Below are 19,684 nucleotides of genomic sequence, written 5' to 3' on the forward strand. Positions count from 1 at the left end.
CTACACACGCTGCTCCACGACTTGTCCTCACACGAGTACTCCGCTGACACGCATCTCGTCAGGCACATTCCACGCGGGTGTTGTTAGACAGCCACGTTACCACCCCACCCCATACCTGGCCACGTCTCTGTCAGGAGCTGCTCAGGTTGTGTCTGGATTTTCTATTTATAAACACTGAGAAACACCCTTTTCCATAAATGCTTCATTACATTCATGATTCTTTCAGACAAACTACATTTCCAGTTCATTTGGACTTCAGTAGCCAAAGGGTACCCGCATCTTTAGTCTTTAAAACACCCTGACCATCTGCCACCCTGCGGTGGGTGCTTTAAATGCCAGGAATGGAGCTTGAGATCACAACTGCTGGGCTCAAACCACTTCCTGCCCGAGTGGTCCCAAGAATAAGTTTCTTATTCTCTCTGTCCCCAATGTCCAGCTGTAACAGGGGAAGAACTGACCCGTCTTATAGGGCTGCAGTCAGGATTCCATGAGATGGGTGGAAAGTGCCTGGCATATCATTTATGGCAAGGCCACCGTGAATATCATCATAACATTCCTGTCCCGTAACTGCCTCCCCCGTCTCGACCTTCCTTTCCAAGTCATCACCCAGAAGTGCCGGAGTCTCTCCCTAAACGTACTGCTTTATTTACTGCTCAAACACCTGCACAATTCTGCTGAGTGGAAGAAGGAAGACTCAAGCCACAAACTGTACAATTCCATTCATATGACATTCTGGAAAAGCCTATAGGGTCGGAAAACAGATCTGTGGCTGCCAAGCTGGGGGAAAGGAACTTACTACAAAAGGGCACAAGAGAATTTCTGGCACTATGAAAATTCTCCACATCTCGATCTGGTGACGGTTGCATGCCTATATGCTGACAACCCCAAATTAGTGACTGAGGCTAAGATCTCAATCAGCAGAGGTTTATTAAGCCAAATTTTGAGGACACACCTGGGAAAAACACAAACCACAGAGGGATCTGTGGATCTGTGACTGTTGTTCCAAAGGGGGATTTGGGAACTTCGGTATTTAAGGGCAGGGGGCACAGAAAGAAAAAGCAGGAGGGGGTGAGTGGTGAGGCAAATGATTACATTCTTGTGAGGCCCTGGAACTCTGCATTACACCTAAGATAAGGTGAATGTTAGAAGAGGAAAAGGGAGTGAAGGGAGTATCAATTATGTATTCAATAGATGGCCTTGGGTGGGTGGAAGAATGATCGATCCTGTCTTGCCTCTGTTCTGCACCTGGGATAATAAACTAGTAATCAACATTATTAGTGTGGAATTAACAGACTTTAGGGAAGACTTAGCATAGAGACTAAAGGTACCATTTGCATGTCCTTCTTTATGGGAGGTAAGGAATTTCCTTAGGATCTGTGGGCAGTCCTTGCAGATGCCTAAGGCCTGCTAACCTTTCCTGGGGATCAGCATAGTGTTAGAACAGCTATTCATCTGGAAGCGGGCATTGTATCGGTCCCCAACCTTATTGGCACTAGGAACTGGTTTCATGGGGCCAGGGGGCAGTTCTGTGGCCCAGTCACCTAACAGGCTGTGGACCAATACTGGTCCTGGGGTGCGCCTGAGATTTTTATTTTCCTTTACAACACATTTACCAAAACTAACAGAACGGTACATTTAACAGGGTGGATTCTACTGTATATAAATTATACCTCAATAAATCACATAAATTACCACAACTGGCTCAAGCAGAAATAGAAAATCTTGGCCAGTCACAGTGCTCACACCTGTCTGGGAGGCTGCGGTGCGAGGATGGCTTGAAGCCAGGAGTTGGAGGCTGCAGTGAGCTACGACCGTGCCACTGCACTCCAGCCTGGGCAACAGAGCCCAGACCCTGCCACTAAAAAACAAACAAACAAAATCTTAACAACCTTATATTAAGGAATTCAATTCATAGTTAAAAGCCTCCCCATAAAGAAAGCCCCAGCCCCAGATAGCATTAATAGTAAATTCCATCAAACATTTAAAAAAAAAAAAAAACCAATCCTACACAAACTTTTAAAATAGTAATAAATGAAGAGGAAATACTTTCCAAATCATTGTGTGGGGCCAACATTACTCTTGATACCAAAACCACAATTATTACAAGAAAACAATAGGCCTCATGAATATAGTTACAAATATCCTTAAAATTGCAGCAAATCGAATTCAGCACTACATAAAAGGGAGGATACATCATGACCAAGTGGGATCCATGCCAGAAATGCAAGGTTGATTTAATATGCAAAAGTTAATCGGTGCAATTCATCATATGTACAAACAAAACAGGAAAAACCGCACGATCATCTCAATAGATACAGAAAAGTACACGAGGAAATTCAACACCCATTCGTGACAAAACATCTCAGCAAATCAGAAAACTTTCTTGACTTCATAAAGGGCACCCACATAAAATCTTCACCTAACATCAAATTTAATTAAAAAACATCAAATTCTTCCTTCCTAAGATTAAAAACAGGCAAGAATTTCCACTTTCACCACTTCTGTTAAAAATTGTACTGAAAGACAGGGAAACAGAAAAAGAAAAAGAAATAAAAGGCATTCTAATTGGAAAGAAAGACGTAAAGTGGTCTTTATTCATAATCACTAGAATTATCTATGTGGAAGATCTCAAAGTTCTACAAAAAAAGCCAGTCAGGTAAGTGACTTTAGAAAGTTTATAGGATAAACAAAAAATATAAAAAATTAAGTATTATTTCTATATCCTAGCAATAAACAATTGGAAAGTAAAATTTTTAAGAATCTACTTATAATAACATTCAAAATAGGAAATACTTATGAATAAATTTGATAAAATATGTACGAGACCTGCACGCTCAAACTACAAAACACTGCTAAAAGAAATAAAGGAAAATGAAAACAGATGGAAAGATATTCCATGTTCAGTGGTCAAGAGACTCAATATTGTTATGTCAATTTTCTCCAAAGTGATCTAAGGACTTTAACACAATCTCGGTCAAAATGCAAGCAGGCTTTCTGGAGAAATTGACAAATTGATTTTAAGTATATATGAAAATGCAAAGGATCTAGAATCGCCAATATGATTTTGAAAGTGAAGCAAAACTGTCACACTACCTGACTTCAAGAGCTACTACAAAGCAAGTCATCAAGCACTGGGAATAGTCCGAGCCATAATGGAACAGAACAGAATCCAAAACAAAGCCACACAGATATGGCCAATTACTTTAGGAACATCGTGCCAAGATAAGTCAATGGAAAGAATAGCCGTTTTTTTTTTTTTTTTTTTTTTTAAATAAATGATGCTGGAACAATTGGATAGCCACATGCAAAACAATCAACCTCAACCATTAGCTTTTTCCAGTTAAAAATTAACTCAAAATGGATAATAGATCTAGACAAGCTACAACTATAACATTTTCAGAAGAATACATGGGGGAAAATCTTTATGACTATGGGTTAAGCAATAGGACACAAAAAGCATAAACCATTAAAACAACTGATGAACTGGAACTATTCAAAACTAAAAAGTCTGCCCTCTGAATAATATAATTAATAAAATTAAAAGGCAAGCTACAGATTGAGAGAAAATATTTGCAATACAAATATTTGACAAAAGATTAGAATCCAAAATACATAAGTAACTCCTACAACTCAAATATAAGACCAATAACCCAACTAAAAAGTGAAAAAAATTTTGAACAGATATTTCACAAAAGAATATATACAAAAGACTATACACATAGCTAATAAGAACATGAAAAAATGCTCAACTAAAACCTCAATGGTAACAGCACTACAACATTCGCACTAGAATAGCTAAAATTAAACAGACTGACAACAGCAAGTGCTGGCATGGATGTGAACCAACTCTCACACGTTAGTAGTGGCAATGTAAAATGATATGACCACTTTGGAAATCAGTTTGCCAGTTTTTTATTAAGTTACATATACCTAGGTAGGTAGTTACCCATGAGAAACAAAAACATAGGTCCACACTAAGATTCGCCTATGAATGCGCACAACAGTTTTATATCATTTTTTATTGTGGTAAAATACTCATAAGATAAAATTTACCATTTTAAAGTGTACAGTTCTATGGCATGTGTACATTCACAATGCTATGCAAACACCACCAATGTCTAGTTCCAGAACACTTTACCACCTCAAAAGCAAACCCCATACATACCAAGTCACGTCCCATTCCCCCATCTCCCCAGCCCTTGGCAACCACTACTGTGCTTGCTGTCGGTAAGGATTTGCCCCTTCTGAGTTTTTCCTATAAACGGAGTCATACAACAGGTGGTCCTTGTGCCTGGCTATCCCCACTGGGCATAAGATTTTCAAGGTTCGTCTACACTGTAGCAGGTATCAATGCTTTGTTTCTTTTTATGGCTGAATAATATTCAACGTATGGATATCCCACATTTTGCTTATTCATTCATCCATGGATGGACATTTGGGTCACCTTTTGGCTACTGTGCATAGTGAACTGTGAATAGTGCTGCTATGAATAGTCGTGGATAAGGTTTTAAGTCTCTGCTTTCAATTCTTTTAGGTATACACCTAGGGGTAGACTTGTTGGGTCATATGATAATTCTATGTTTGACTTTTTGAGGAATCTCCAAACTATTTTCCAAAACAGCTGTACCATTTTACATTTCCATCAGCAGTGTATGAGGGTTCCAATTTCTCCAAATCCTGACCAACACTTGTCATTTTCCATTTTTTTGATTAAAGCCACTCTAGTGGAGTGGGAGGTGGTTTTGATTTGCATTTCCCTGATGACTAATGATGCTGAGCATCTATTCACATGCTTGCTGGCCACTTGTATATTTTATCTGGTGACATATTTACCTATGTTTTAGCTGGTTGTTTGTCTTTTTGTTGTTCAGTTTTAGCTCACGGCACTCTAATTCACAATAACCCAGAAGAGGAAACAACCCAAATGTTCACCAACAGATGAATGAATAAATAAACCATGATTCATCCATACAATGAAATACTATTCAGCAATAAAAAGACAAGAAGTACTAACATACACAGTTAAATGTAAGAATCTCAAAAACATTATGCAGAGTGAAAGAAACTAGACACAAAAAGAGTATACAGACGGTCCCCAGTTTGCAATGGTTCAACTTACAATTTTTTGACTTTACAGTGGTGTGAGAGCAATACAAATCCAGTATAAACCGTACTCCCAGGACCCACACAACCATCCTGGTTTTCACTTTAGTATTTGATAAATTACATAATATTCAACACTTTGTTATAAAACAGGCTTTGTGTTAGATGACTCCACCCAGCTGTAGGCTAATATAATATTCTGAGCATGTTTAAGGTAGACTAGGCTAAGCTGTGATGTTAGGTAGATAGGCATATTAAACGCATTTTTGACTTAGAATATTTTCAACTTAACAATGGGTTTATTGGGATGTGACCCCATCGTAAGTCGAGGATTAACTGTAAAATAGGCTTCCCCTGTGAAACTCTGAAAGAAACAAACCTAATCTATAATAACCTGATCTAAACAGACCAGTGACTGCCAGGAGGGGGTTGGAGCACTGAGGTGCAGGAAGGAATTTTGAGCCTCTGGGGCTGGCACGAGCCAGCCTGGGCCAAGCAGAGACAGCACACACTGCCAGCGAACAAAAGCCCTTGGGGGAACCCACTGGCAGAGGGCTGAACCCCACAGCCCACTGCGGGGGCTCCAGCCAGGCTCCTCCTCTTCACCTCCCAGCTCCCTCCCGCGAGCTCTGTCCTTCCCTTCCGGATGTAAACTCAAAACACGGGCCTCTCCCAGGCCATCTGCCCGCGAGCCCCTGCATTTCTCCACGTCTCTTCACAGCAAAATTCTCGAAAAAGTTCTTGGTTCTTGCTGCCCCAGGTTCCTCTCCTTCCTTCTCTCCGAGGCTCCCTCTGCTGCTTCGACCTGGCCCACCGCTCAGAGGCTGCTGGCGAAGTCACTGGCGACTTCGTGTAGCCTCACTCTAACTCAAGGGCATCCTCCGCCCTCTGCCCTACCGACCACCGCCCTCCTGATGCGCCTCCAGTGCTGCCTCCAGGACGCCCCCAGCTTTCTCTCCTACTGCACTCCGCAGCCTCTTGGTCCCTTGTCCCAGGCTCAGTCCTCAGGCCTCTTCTGTTCTCCATCTACCCTGCGGGTCCCAACTTCCAGCTTTCAAAATATCTCCTATACACTGACAACTGCCAGGTTTAGAGTCTCAGCCTGACTGCCCCGCCCCCAACAGCCAGACTCATTCATCCTCCCCCTCCCCCCCCCAGTGACGTCCCTCTGGCTGTACCACCTTAAGAGCCATGCAGCTCCCTGCACCCCCAGACTGCACCCCCACAGACACCCCATCTCAGGGTGATGGTGCCTCCACCCTCCATCTCCCTAAAGCCAAGAACCTGCGCCCATCCCAGACTCCTGTTAGTCCAACAGTTCTCATAGGCTCCATCTGCCCAGAACGCCGGGAACGAGGCTGCCCACCTCCCTCCTGCTGCCCCCTACCCTTCTGCCACTGCACAGGCGTCCATGGGCCACCTGACTCCAGAAGCCCTGAGCCCGGCTGCACCACCTCTGCGCCTGCTACTCCTCCCCCCTGCCCCCACCGCAGCTCCAAGAGGCAGGGCCTCTGTCCCCTGGTCCCCGCCTTCACTGTCACTCAACAAACATTCTCTAGGGGAATCCGTGAAACGCCACCAAGTGGACCAAGTTGAGAGGCGAAAGGGCCCTTAAAAGTAACCAGTTCCTTCACATCAGGAACCCAGGACGTGGGGACATCACCGTGAGCGGAGCCCTGAGGCCACTGCAGGGAGGTGGCTGTAGGGAGTGAGTGTGACCTGAGGGGGACGAAGGACGCACTCACACACCCGACAGTCCTGGGCCGTTCTGGGCCAGGCGAAGGCAGGCAGCCCAGCAGCACTGTGACCACAAGCACACACTGCCACCCTTGTGGACGTGCCTGGGCCCAGTGCCGTGCCAGGCTGTGCCCTCGCCACACCCGGAGTACACTGGGGAACCCCAGCAAACGGAAGGTCCCACACGCACAGAGAGGAGGTGGGCAGGCCAAGTGCATGTTCACTCTCCTTCACACAAAATCAAAACACACACGCAGATCAAAGGGCCAAACACTCAAACTCTAGATCCAAGGAAATCACATTCTGTCTAAGCAACTCTAATTTTTTGGTCAGGAAAATACAAAAAGAAAACTATAATTCTAGGCAACTTCTTTTTACTTTGCAAACTTCTATGCTACACGTACCATTTTTATGCTTTTTTGTTATCATAGCTCCAGGTTACTTAACATGTCCTCTTCTAAACAGAAAGGGAAAACAAAGGCATCCCTGAAAACGCATGGACCAAGCCCCAGTTTAGGGCAGAGCCCCCCGGCCCCTACTCAGACCAGGCTCTGCCTTCCTTTCCACCTGAGTCTCCCAGTTGGTCTGCTGTCGCTGGACTGCGCTGTTATCCAACATCCAGGGTCTGGGTCTCCTCTCCTCTGTGGCTGAGGGTAGGGTACCGATTTCTGTCTTTCCATGGCCACGAAGCACACATTCAGGGGGTCAATAACGATGGACTCAGTGATTGCCTCATGTGAGCCAATTCATTTGTTATTAAGTTGTGTAGGAACATGACTTTCTCTACATGAAATTCTATTTAAAATGCCTAAGGATATTTTATTACCTAATGGAGATCGCTTTTTAAAAATTAATTTTACAATTACAAAAATAATTCATTTGCCACAGAAACAAACCATACAGAAGAGAGGGCAAAAGTATAGGTTTCCCTGCTCTTCCCCCACCCCCCCCCCGCCCTGCGCCCTCCTTCCCTTGCCAACCACCATGGAGCTGCCTTCGTGGGGCTGTGTCCCCACAGCCTGGGGCGGCTCCACAGCCACCTGTTGAACACCAGGCGTGTGTCCATCCAGATGGGTTTCCATGCATAAGCACCTACACGTGTGTGCGTGTAAATGGGACCTTTCCATACTTTCTACACTAAGGAGTGATGTTTTCACTTACTATATCGGCACAGCTTTTAAAATAAACCTTTGTGCTGTTGCATGATAATAGATCCAATAGCACGTTTGGGGGAAGAACTGGAGTTCTTAGATGATTGTTAACTTTCTATTATGGAGAATTTCAAGTACACAGAAGTGGCCAGAACAGAATAATGAACCCAGGCACTCTCACCCAGGCCCCAAACTGTCCACTCACAGACGATCCCAACCCCTCCCCACTCCCACACTCTCCCCACCCACACCAATCTGAGGGAGCTCCCAAATATCTTTTTGCTTCATCTACAAACACTCAGCATCTATCACTAAAGGGTAAAAATCATTTTAACATAGTATCATTGATGTGATTAAGGAATTCTTTAAACTCATTTACTCAACAAATGTCCAACTGTCTCATAAATAGCGTAATTTTGATAGGAGTGATTCTTGGATCAAATGCTGCTCTGACTGGGAGGGGGTCAGGCTTTGCCCAAAGCCCACCATCTCAGGGTACCACGTAGAAGAAACCCAGGGGAGGGGTGCAGTCATCACTTTCATGGGCAGCATCTGAGACTTTTAGACCAAGTAACGGGACCCTGCAAGCGCCCTCCCAACCCCCATCCCAGGCTCATACAGGCTCCATAGAAAGGTGGTTGTGGGGTTCTGTACCCTTAGACTGTCGTCAACACCCTGGGAGCAGCAGCAGGATGCTGGTGGCCCCTGGCACAGCACCCCCAGGTAAATGCAGTGCACGCAGGGCGGGTCAGGCAAGCTGAAAAGAGAATCAAAGCAGCCCATTTGCTTATCCCAGAGATCACTTTAATTGGTGTGCTGAAAAGCCCCACCCCAGCTTCTAGGGAAGGCCATGGGCACACCCTCTCAACCTGACTGAATCAGCAGATATTTCCTCCTAATAAATCTCCACTTTCCTGTGTCACCTCTCAATGGAGGAGTTATCCGGAGTTCCTAGCACACCTCTCCCTGTGGCATGCAGGGGAGCCTGCCCTACCGGCCCAGCTCTCAGGGGACAGCCCTGGGCCCTGGATGGGGATGGCAGGGTTGGAGCTGCAGGAGGTACACCCCCAAGCATAGGGCAGACAGGGCCAAAGGGAGAGCGAAGCCTCCCCGGGGTCTCTGCCACTTCCCTTGTCACCTTGCAGTCTACCCCTGGAATTGTCCAAGTTCAAGAGAGAAAAAACTGCTCCAGTAGGAAACCGTAGGCAGTCTTTCTCCCAGCAACACCCTTGACACTCAGCCGATGACACAGTCATTTCTATATTTTTACTCAGCCGGTTCACCCCCATGGGCACCCTGCATGCCTGCATGGTTAATAGGTCGCCACTGTCGTTCCCAGAAGAGCCTGTGAATTGGGGACCTGGGCACACAGGAAGCCCCAGTTTTCCTGAGCCACTGCACCTTCCCAAGAGTTCTTTTAACCAATCAAGTTCTTAACATGCAGCAAGGAGGTCCCTGTAAATTGCAAAACAATCAGGAAAAGAACTCCCTTCCAAAGCCAGCAGTGGCTAGGTAGGCCTAATCCAGGGACAGTAGGGACACCCTGGGGACAGAGGTGGAGAGGACATGGGTCCCAGCTCCAGCCCCAGGAGCTCTGGCTCCAGGGAGTCAGGAGGGGAGTCTGCTGCCTGTTTCCTGGACCCGCTCATCCCTCCCTCTCCACCAGAAATGGAACCCAGAGAGAGAGGTAAGAGGCCTCGGAAGACTCCCTCCAGAAGCACAGAAGATGGAGAAAACATTGATCTTTGCAATGCATTATTGATTTTGATGATGTACTGGCACCAGCGGACGTTCCCTCCCTCTTCACTCTGAGGCCGCCATTAGCGTGCACTCCCAAGCATCTGCCTAGACACACCCGGCATGAGGAAGGCAGCTCCAGATGACACCTACCCCGGACAGTCTCTGAGTGGACTGTCCACAAGTGGATAATGTCACCAAGGACATCTCCCTGGCCCCAGAACCCCTGGACAGTTAGTGCAACATAGCCACTGGCCTTGCACTCCAAATCTCAGCCCAGGGTGGGCAAGACCCCAGCCACTCAGGGGTCTGTGCAAGGTTGCATTTTCAGCAGATTGCATGTGCTAGTCAGTAGGGTGGGCTGGTTAGGAGTTGGGAGACAGAGGAACTCAATGGCTCTATTTCAGAGTGCAAATGGGCAAACAGAGAGACAGAAAAACCCATCACAGGGAGGCAGAATCCTGGCTCCCATGCCAGCTTGAGGTCTTGCAACACTGCAAGGGAGGGACCCCAGAGCTGCTCTGGTGCCAGAGATGCATTTTTATTTCTCTATTTATTTTGCTTGCTTTGTGTACTCCAGACACTTTTATCAGTCCAAAAGGGCTGGCCTTCAGGGAAGGCAGTCCTTGCTCACAGAAACACACCGGTGTGTCCCTCACCCTCCCATTCCATCCTGCGTGGCAGGGTACTCAGAGCAAGCCTGCTTTCTTCTTCTGGCAGACGGTCACCAAGACATGATATGCACAGACACCAACCGTCAAAATGACAATCGGGGCATTATCATCCCTACCAAAGTCCTGCCCCTGCACTAGCCAAAGCTACCCATTTCTGGGACACAGCAAACATTCCCAAATAACCTCGCCTGGGCAGCCAGCAGGCAGGCCCCAGGCCTGGGAGACATATGAGGTGACAGGCCACAGGTGTCACTTCAGCCCCTGAAAAGGAAACTCCCGTTCAGTGGCGCCTGGTGGATTTGAAAAGGCTCAGACAGCAGGGTGAGATGCTTGGCCACAGGCCCCAGGTCCAGCTTGGCCTTTGGAGGCCTGGCCACCCACGAGCCTGGGATATGCTCAACACAGCCAGGTTTTCAAAACAAAAGCAGAGCAACTTCATGTGGCAAACGCTCCAGAATGCAGGGCCGGGCCCTTAGCCCTAGACAACAGGCCTCATTTTAAGAGAACTGCCCACCTACAGACTCCCATTCACCCACCCACCCACTTCCCAAAATACTAAGTCAAATAAACAAAAAGGACAACCGCGAACTCAACTCCCCTTTACATGTTTTTACTGGCAAAACCCCAGTAGAGCCAGCCCCCTGCAGCTCACCAGGCGAGTGCAACAGGTGCAGCCCGAGCTAAGGCTTGTGCTTCTCCTGGGCTGTTCTAGAATGATGCAGCCAAAACCCTACAGGAAACCGAGGCCTGCAGTACTCACAGCCAAGGCGACCGACGACCTGACTGCTGCGGCCCGACCTGCCCCACCTGTCTGAGTGCGCGGCGCCAGGTCCAGCGCACTGGGGCAGCGGCCTCCGTGCCCAAAATAGAAGCCGGCGGGGGGCCCGGCCGGAGCCCGGACTGGCCGGAGCCGGGCCTGCCCTAGCCGGGCCTGACCTAGCGGAGCCTGACCCGGCGGCCCGGGGCGCGGCGGGGCCTGGCCCAGTGCGCCGCCCCCTCCCCGGCCGCGTCTGCCGCGCGCCCCGCGCCCCCGCGTCCAGAGGAGCCACCTGAGCGAACCGGGAAGGCGAGGAGGCCGGCGAGGGATGGGGAGGAGTCCGGGGCGGCTGAGGAAGGGCCCGGGTAGGGGGCTCCGGGAGGCGTCCCGGGAAGGTCCAGGGAGGGACCGGCGAGGGGTCCAAGGGGTCCGGGAGGGGCCCCAAAGGGGGCTCCTGGTGGGGGCCGGGGTGCGCACAGGGGGCTCCGCGGAGGGGCCGGACCGCCCCCACCCCGCACGAGCACCTGCCCGGCCCCGCTCGCCCTCCCTCCCGCGCCGGCCCCGCCGCTTACCTGAAGCGCGCGTCCTGCCCGCCGCGGCGCCCAGCCCGGGAGCTCGGGCGCCAGGAATGGCGGCGACGGCGAGAGGCGGACGGCGCGGGCAGGGGCGGCAGGCAGGCGCGGCGGCGGGGATGCTGCGGCGCGCGAGGGCGCGGAGGCCGGCGCGGGGACCGAGGGCGCGGGGCGGGCGCGCAGGCCCCTCCTCCACCCCCTCCCTTCCCGCCTCCTCCTCTTCCCCTCCCCCTCCTGCTCTTCCCTCCCCTGGCCCCTCCCCTTTCTTCCTCCTCCCTCCTCCTCACCCCCCCTCCCGCTCACCTCCCTCCTCCCCCTCCCCCAGCCTCGCTTTCCCTCCTCTTTTCCTCCCCTTTCTTCACCTTTCCAACCCTCTTCACCTCCCCCTCGCCTCCCTCTCCCCGCCCCACTTTTCCTCCCCGTTTTTTCTCCCCACCTCCTACCTTCCTCCCCTCCCCCCAGGCCCCAAGTGCAGAGCCTGGAGGCTGTGCCCTGCCCTGGGGTGGGTCAAGCCCTGGTCCCCAAGACCAAGATGTGCCCTGCCACCCCCTCCCTCACAACCTCTTAATGGACCAGCTTGCCCCGTCTGGGGGCCTGGACACACCCCACCTTTTCCAGGCATCCCCAAATCCCCAAGGTTTCCTGCACCCCCAGGCCCTGGAGCCAGCTCCCCTGGAGACCTGACCTGCAGTGTGGGCAGAGCTTGCAGGCACTCAGGATACTTGGCTGCTGACAAAGTTCTTCACCAGTCAGGCACATCTAGAACATTCCAAACCAGGCCTCTCCTGTTTTCCCAGAATGAGGTGGGCAGGCACCTCTTCCAGTCTGGTTTTTCTGCACTCCCATCCCAATACTTTGCTAAATGTTTCTCCGTTTCCACTCTAGATGGCAGAGGGTCCCCCAGGGCAGCCCCTGGTGAGACGTGTTTGTTACTAACCCATGGGTTAGCGGAGCTGAGGGCCCTCAAAGGTGGTTTTGCTCCACCCAGGCCAGCTCCCTTCTGCCCAGAGGGAGAAGTGACAGGCTCATGCAGTGACTAGCCAGGCCCTCAGGCCAGTCCCAAGAAAGGGACATAGTACCTAATAGAACCAGCCAGGATTCCCCCTAATGTGCGGAGCGCCTGGCCAGGCCAGGTGAAAGCTCCCTGGACTACAGATCGCCCTTGTGGCAGCGGCGGGGTCCTGCTGCCACTAGCTGCTGAGAGCCTGAGCTTACAAATGAAGCAGTTCCTAAATGATCAAAGGCCCCTGAGCTACAGAGCTCCCTGTCAGGGCTCTGGGAACAGGACTTGGGCCTAGCAAGGACAGATGGCAAAGCTGGTGCCAAGTGAGGTGGGGTGTGGAGCTGGCCCCCTTCTCCCTCTGCTGCATGGTGGGCATGACTGACCACTGAGGGGTTTGGGCCTGGAATCTGGTAGACTCCAGTTCACTCTTACCTCTGACTTTTCCGAGGTAGCCTTGGGCCTCAGCTCCCTGCCCTCCCCAACGTAAGGACAGGGCGGCCATCGAAGTGGCCAGAGTTTCAGGAGCACAGGGAGAGAATGGGCAGTAAAGCCACAGCACTGTGTGCCCAGTGTTAAGTCCTGGCGACTATTACAGGAAACAACGTAGAGGAGATGTCTTTTCCAAGCTCTTTTCCAATTGTAGGAGTCCATGAATCCATGTTCCACATCCCGTTTGAATTAAACTGTAGCAGGAACGGATTAGGGCAGGGCTGATTTTACAGCATCCTATGCCCTGAGGAAGGATGCACCCTTAGGCTGTATAATTGCAAGTGTCGCCCAGATGGAGGGGACTCTACTTTGTTCATCACCAGTCAGGCACATCTAGAATATCATGCCCTTGGCTGGTGTCTAAGGCAGCCACCAGCATGCCGTGGGAGGGAAGCTGACACGGTGGAGCTTCAACCTGGAAAATCGATGTGGGAGCACAAGACGGCAGAACCCAAATATTTGCAAAGCTGTCCAGGGAAGAAGGATCACCCTGTGGGGTTATGAAGGGCAGAATGAGGACAGATGGGTGGAAATTAAATGAGAAAGTGGATTTCTGCCTGCTCTGAACGCTTTCTGACAGGTCTTCCTGCCAAGGAGCCGGCGGCCGCAGCAGGAGAATGCCCTTCAGGGCCAGCGTCTAGACAGGCCTGGGGCCACCCCGGGAACATGCTGGAGGGGACCGGCAGCAGAGGCGGGACTGGCTGTTAGACACACGGGCTCTGAACATGGTAGAGGGCAGCCCAGGACAGAGGAGACAAGGCACAGCTGTCCTGGAGCCCACACTTCTAGCTTCATGACCTTCGATAATCCCAAACCTCTCTAACCTGTTTCCTAATTTGTACCAGGGGGATGGGAGAGAATTAAATGAAGCCTCCAAAAAGCTACTCTCCTTGTTCCCGCCTCTCAAGCATCATTGCCCAGGACTGCCTTTCATTGCTGCTGTTGTTTTGCATTTTATCGTGGAACGTTTCGAACATACCTGTAAGATAGCAAAATGAACCCCAATCTTGCTTCATGTCTCACCCACTCACTTCCCCCGTCCTATTTTAATGTCAAGCATATCAAAGTATCCATCATATTGACTGATTTGTCTTCGTCTTTCTCCAGAAATGCCGAGTGTTTGGACACTGAGGTCATGTTTTGTAAAAATTCTCTACATTTCCCCTCCCGGAATGCCGACATCCCTCTAGGGAGATGAGCACGGTAACTGAATAGATAATATCTAAATCCCATATGAGAAAGAGACTCACTGTGGCAGCTTACCCGCACAAACAATACTCAGCTTCAAACATCGCCTGAGCGGACGTGGGGAGAGACACTGCTCCTCTGCTTCTGCACCGCAGTGTGCGAGGGACACATGCATGTAGGTGGGCTGGGGGCACTTTCCAGATCATCCCAGTGGGGGCCCTGTAAGTAGTGGAGGAAGGAACTGGCTTCAGAAAGTGCTGGCCTGTTGCTCTTCACTTGTAGCTGCGGGTAGAGTGTCCGGGCTAAGGCTAGGGAGAGGTTGGCACAGTGAGTGGAGAAATGGGGCCTCCTTGGGGGCTGCTAGAACCTTCCAGGGGAAGTCTGGGGAGATGGCCTTTGAGTGTGACCACAAGGTGCTCTGCAGAGGCATGGATGGGATGGCACCTCCACTATTACTGTGCAGTGGCTGCTGGTACCATGCCAGGACTACCACCCCCATCCAGGCATCCCTGTCCCTCCCCCACCCCGGAAAAGGATGCTAGGAGTGTGGGCCCCCAGGCCCACCTTCCTGGCTGGCCTCTCCAAAATACAGGGTCCTCCGCAGTCGGTCTCTAGCAGGCAGCCTGTTGTCAGAGCCTTTCAGCTGGAAGAGGGGAGCCACCAAGGATTCCGAGGACTCTGAGGCCTCCAGTTGCCCTCAGCACTCTCCTGTGTCCTTGCTGTCACTGTGACCCCCACAGGGCACTCAGGGCTCTTTTGCTAAAAGCTGCATTTGGAAGTTTGGGGTCACACTGGCAGCAGCATATAGATGAAGGCCTTGCTGAGACGTTATCATTGTTCCGTGCTCCCTGCACAGTGTTTCAGCTGTCAAGCCTCTACGTACAGACTAACTCTGGCAAAGGGCTGTAATCTAGTCCTCGTGCACGCTCTTACTGCAGCATTTCCTGTGTCACTGAGCCCACAGCTTGGATTATCAAGCCACCCTTTGTCAGACAGAGGGTAAATATTCCAGAGATAGAGCGCAGGGTTGTCAGCCGAACAGGGCGCTGGTGTGCTGCCCTGTCTGACCACTGGTGTAATCCGTGCTGGTGCCTGCCCGAAAGACCTGCCCCAGTGGCACCTTTGTGGCCTGCCACCAGCTGCCAGAGCCACGGGATCTCCCTGCACCCCTGGCTTATTGGCAAACACCCTCAGACGGTAAGTTTCTGCCCACACGTGGTTTCCTCCCACTCCCTCCCACGTACCCTGGGCAGAGCCGAGTGTCTCCCACCCCACTCTGTGATGATGATGTCACCTTACACATCTCTTCTCTTTGGAGCCCGCACCAGCTTCCACTACAATTATTTCTTCATAGTTTTCTTTCTTCTCTGGTCTACATTTTGAGCCAAATATGGGATTAGAAAGGAAATCAATTATGCTGAAATCCAATTACCAAAATATTCTAAAATGTGATCCATTTGCTTCTTTTTTACACATTGAATAATACACTCTATTTTGAAGAAATAATACAATTATTTCTTCATATTTTTCTTTCTTCTTTGGTCTGCATTTTGAGTCAAATATGGGATTAGAAAGGAGACCAGTTATACTGAAAGCCAATTGCCAAAATATTTCAGAATGTGGTCCATTTGCTTCTTGTTTACATGTTGAGTGATACACTCTAGCAGCAGGTTTAATAACTAGTAGTTTCAAAGTCGTGTTAAGCTACCCGATATTTTAAGGTCGGTGACAAATGAGATGTAACGTGAGAATTGCTGTGATTTCTACTGGGAACAAGTCCACATGTACTGCTGATATAGCTGTGTCTGTTGCCTGTGTAGATATTTGAAGGAAATGCTTCATTTCAGTGAGAGGTTAGTGGAAAAAATTAATTATTTTCTTCCCACCCATTCCATCTGGATGGACCCTCCAAGGCCTATCAGAGTAAGAATTACTATTTTTAAAGAAAGGGACTTTGTATCCCCAGCATCTCACACAATGCTTGTATTAAAATATAAAATTATCCTCAAACAGGTTTATTGCATTAATGAAGGAGACAGAACTCTTGGTTGCAATTGACAGAAATTCAGCTCAAATTATTGGCTCACTTACATCTAAAGGTGCTCCAGGTGTAGTTAGATCCAGGGCTCAGATGGCATTGTAAGGTCTTCTTCTCCCCTCCTCTCTCTGTCTCTCTTTCCCTCTCTGGTTAGCTCTGGTTCTGTTTGGGCGCTGGTTTCATTCTCTCTGCCATAACACTGCTGGCAGCCAAACTCTGCCATGATGACAAAGAATCTCTCTCCCTGTTGCAAGCCTCATGGAAGGACTTTGATGCCTCTATTGAACCTTGTGCCAATCCCGTGGACCCATGATTCCAGACAGGATGAGGAACCACGACCGGTCCCAGAACCACAGGACTGGGTGAGGAGCGTTCCCTAATGGACAGATGGGTGCTGAGAAAACAAAAACAACACACGCTCAGGTGTGTTAGAGCCAGAGGGCAAACGAGTAATCGCAGTGTGTTCCTTTGGGGGCAGGGTTCCTGCCATAACGAAGAACCACCTGCAGTGGTTCAACCAAGACAGAAGCTTATTTACTTCTTATGTAACGTTGCCAGAGGTAAACAGGTAGACCAGGATTGGCAGGCAGCTTTGCCATCCTCCAGCTGGATGTGACCATCCATCCAGCTGGAAAGAGGAAGAGCATGATCAGTAGATCCCATAGGCCAGGAAGTGGCACACATCACTCCTGTTCCATAGCATGGGCCAGAACTTAGTCACGGACCCACATGCTAGGGAGGTTTGGAGATGTGGTTGCCAGCTGAATGCCTGTGGAACCAGTGAAAAGTCCATTACGTTAAGGAAGGGAAAAGTAGATACTAATAGCCTATGAGACTGCCATACATGCTCTAGTATAACTAGTGCTATTATATATATAAATGGAAAATTGCCCACCCAGTAGAATGTCTAATATTGCAAATAACAGTGTTGGCAAGGACATGGAGCAACTAGAATTCTCATACATTGTTGGTGGGTGTATAAAATGGTACAGCTACTTTGGAAAAATACAGAGCAGTACTACTAAAGCTAAATACAGATCTGATGTATAACCTAGCAATTTGTCTTCTGGGTATAATGCATAAAATTAAGTCTATATGTTCACCAAAAGACGCATACAGGAATGCTCTTGGCAGCTTCATTTGTTGTGACTCCAAACTAGAAACAGTCCGAGTGTCCATCAGTAGTAGAACTGCAAATAAATTGTGGTGTATTCACACAATGGAATACTACTCAGCAATGACAAAGAATGAACTCCACACAGCTTAAGTTGAAATTCACCGAGCTCTGAACTTTGTGTGCAAATGTGTGTAACTTATCCCTCCATTGAAAACTACAAAAATGCAAACAAGTAAAGGAACGTATATGTATTAAAAATTTTGGTGTGCTCAATTTTCAACAGAGGCCTGCTCCAGGGTGGGAGAGCCCCCTTCTTCGCCATGGTGTGTCAAACATATCAAAAATCCTACTGGAGCATTCCCGATGGGTAGGTGCTGCCTGCAGGCTGAGCTCTGTCCCCAGCAACACCAGGGCTTGACTTTCCCAACAGAAACATGCAGGGCAGGTTGTGCTGCCTTGTTTTATGGGGGAGAAAACAGGGTCAGGCCAGTTGTGTTTATTCTTCACTGGTTGTGCCCTTTCTGAGAAGAATTTTGACCCCAGTGTTTGGACTTCACAGTAGTGTCTCTCTACATATGGTTTCATGCTTTTCACACCTTCCAGGATGCAGTGAGAGGCGACTACCTGTGCTGCGTGCAGATGTGCTAGAGGCTCTGCACGAGCACAGGTGGTGATGCTGACCAGGCTCTGCGGGAGCCCCTGCCCTGGGAGCTGCAGCCAGTGCTGCAGACAGGCCCAGCGGCTCACGCCTGCCTCCACCACCAGGATACTTGTTGGCAGGGAGGTGCCTTGGAGCCGGGATGGGAGAACCCAGTGACTCTGATTCCCCTTTGATCACTCAGGGATTCGAGAGTATGAAGAATTGGAGGCTCTAAAGAGAAATGTTAAGGGCCTCATTGCCATTCGTGTGCCCCTGTGACTTTCTCTTTCCTCTGTCTGTGACCCTCAGGCATCTGGCAACCAGACAGCCTTCGTCTCTGGCGTCACCGAGCTCTGCTAGCTGCATTCCCTGACGCATAAAGGATGTCGTAGGCTTTGCATGAAAACACACCCACAGGCAAGGATTGTTCCCACCTGGTTAGGATTCAGTTTTGAAAAGTTATCGTATGGAGTAGCCTGAGTGAAAGATTCTCTTCTAAGAACTCTGGACTTGCTGACAGAAGTAAAAAACATGTTCACATCTTCCTTGGGCACCGGGACAGCCCTCTTCGAGGCCAGCACTCCATGCTTGCTTGCAAAGCACTCGACTATTACTTTATTCAACAGAACCCAAATCATTTTGAAACAGAGTATGTTTGCAAAGATTGAGTTTTATTCAAAATAAAGGTATAGTTTCTACGATTGAGGCAAAATAAAAGTATAAATAAAATATTAATTAGGAGATATATTAATTAGGAGATACTAGTGAAGACCTCAGTTTCAACAGAAAGCACTCTACAACATGGAAGTTTCTCCATTTATGTCTTAAAATTATTATGTAAACATATCAAAAGTAGTCAGAAAAACCCAGAAGAAAACAAAATAAAGGTGACATTTGTTCCTCCCCACTTCTAGGACAATAGTAGTGCTTTGATACTCTTAATTCCGGGATTGTTCCCCTGGAATATGTAAATATGCATGTACTCTTTTAAACACCCCCCCCCCAGGGTCAATGTCGCTCACTCAGTCGCACTCCCTCCTCTCTGTCTGCCTTCTCCTCTCTCTGTTATTTATGTTAAAAGTGGGAGTGGACAACGTAAATTTCATTCTGCAATCTCAGGGATACCCTTCAGTATGCATATATGCAGCTCTACTTCATTCTTTTTAAAATAATTCTAAACCATTATTAAAATAACATGTGCACAGGTAAAAACAAATCTAACAGTATAGAATTACATTTACGAAAATATTTCCCACCCTGCTTCCTATTCCAACCCCCAGAGAAACCATTTTTTGATTCTGGCAATTATGTCTGTAACTCTAAAATGAGGTATTTATATCTCTATTTCCTGATTTATCAGCGTTAGATGATAGATGAGAAATAAGGATTTAGCACCCGATTGGCCCCACATCTCCTGTTCCCTTCCAAATTTTAAAAAATATGTATATCGTTATCCCTCAGTATATGTGGGGTGGATG

The 19,684-nt window shown here is 48.8% G+C and overlaps 1 protein-coding gene and 1 long non-coding RNA gene across 5 annotated transcripts in view; one reads left to right on the top strand and one right to left on the bottom strand.

Annotated features, from left to right (window-relative positions):
• The window catches only part of LOC123645861 (semaphorin-4D), a 102,913-nt gene extending 91,090 nt beyond the window's left edge, over nucleotides 1-11,823 (bottom strand). For all 4 annotated transcript variants that reach the window (XM_045562372.1, XM_045562370.1, XM_045562368.1 and 1 more), the window contains exon 1: nucleotides 11,732-11,823. The gene's annotated coding sequence lies outside the window, so the exon portion shown is untranslated. The remainder of the gene's footprint in view (nucleotides 1-11,731) is intronic.
• Nucleotides 11,824-12,146: 323 nt separating this feature from the next.
• LOC123645863 lies at nucleotides 12,147-18,812 on the top strand. Its single transcript, XR_006737727.1, has 5 exons — nucleotides 12,147-12,534; nucleotides 13,804-14,204; nucleotides 14,331-14,426; nucleotides 16,704-16,811; nucleotides 18,516-18,812. It is a non-coding gene; the product is annotated as an uncharacterized LOC123645863 (long non-coding RNA).
• Nucleotides 18,813-19,684: the final 872 nt, after the last annotated feature.

The sequence above is a fragment of the Lemur catta genome, chromosome 10 (genome assembly GCF_020740605.2).
Source record: "Lemur catta isolate mLemCat1 chromosome 10, mLemCat1.pri, whole genome shotgun sequence".
Lineage (NCBI taxonomy): Eukaryota > Metazoa > Chordata > Mammalia > Primates > Lemuridae > Lemur > Lemur catta.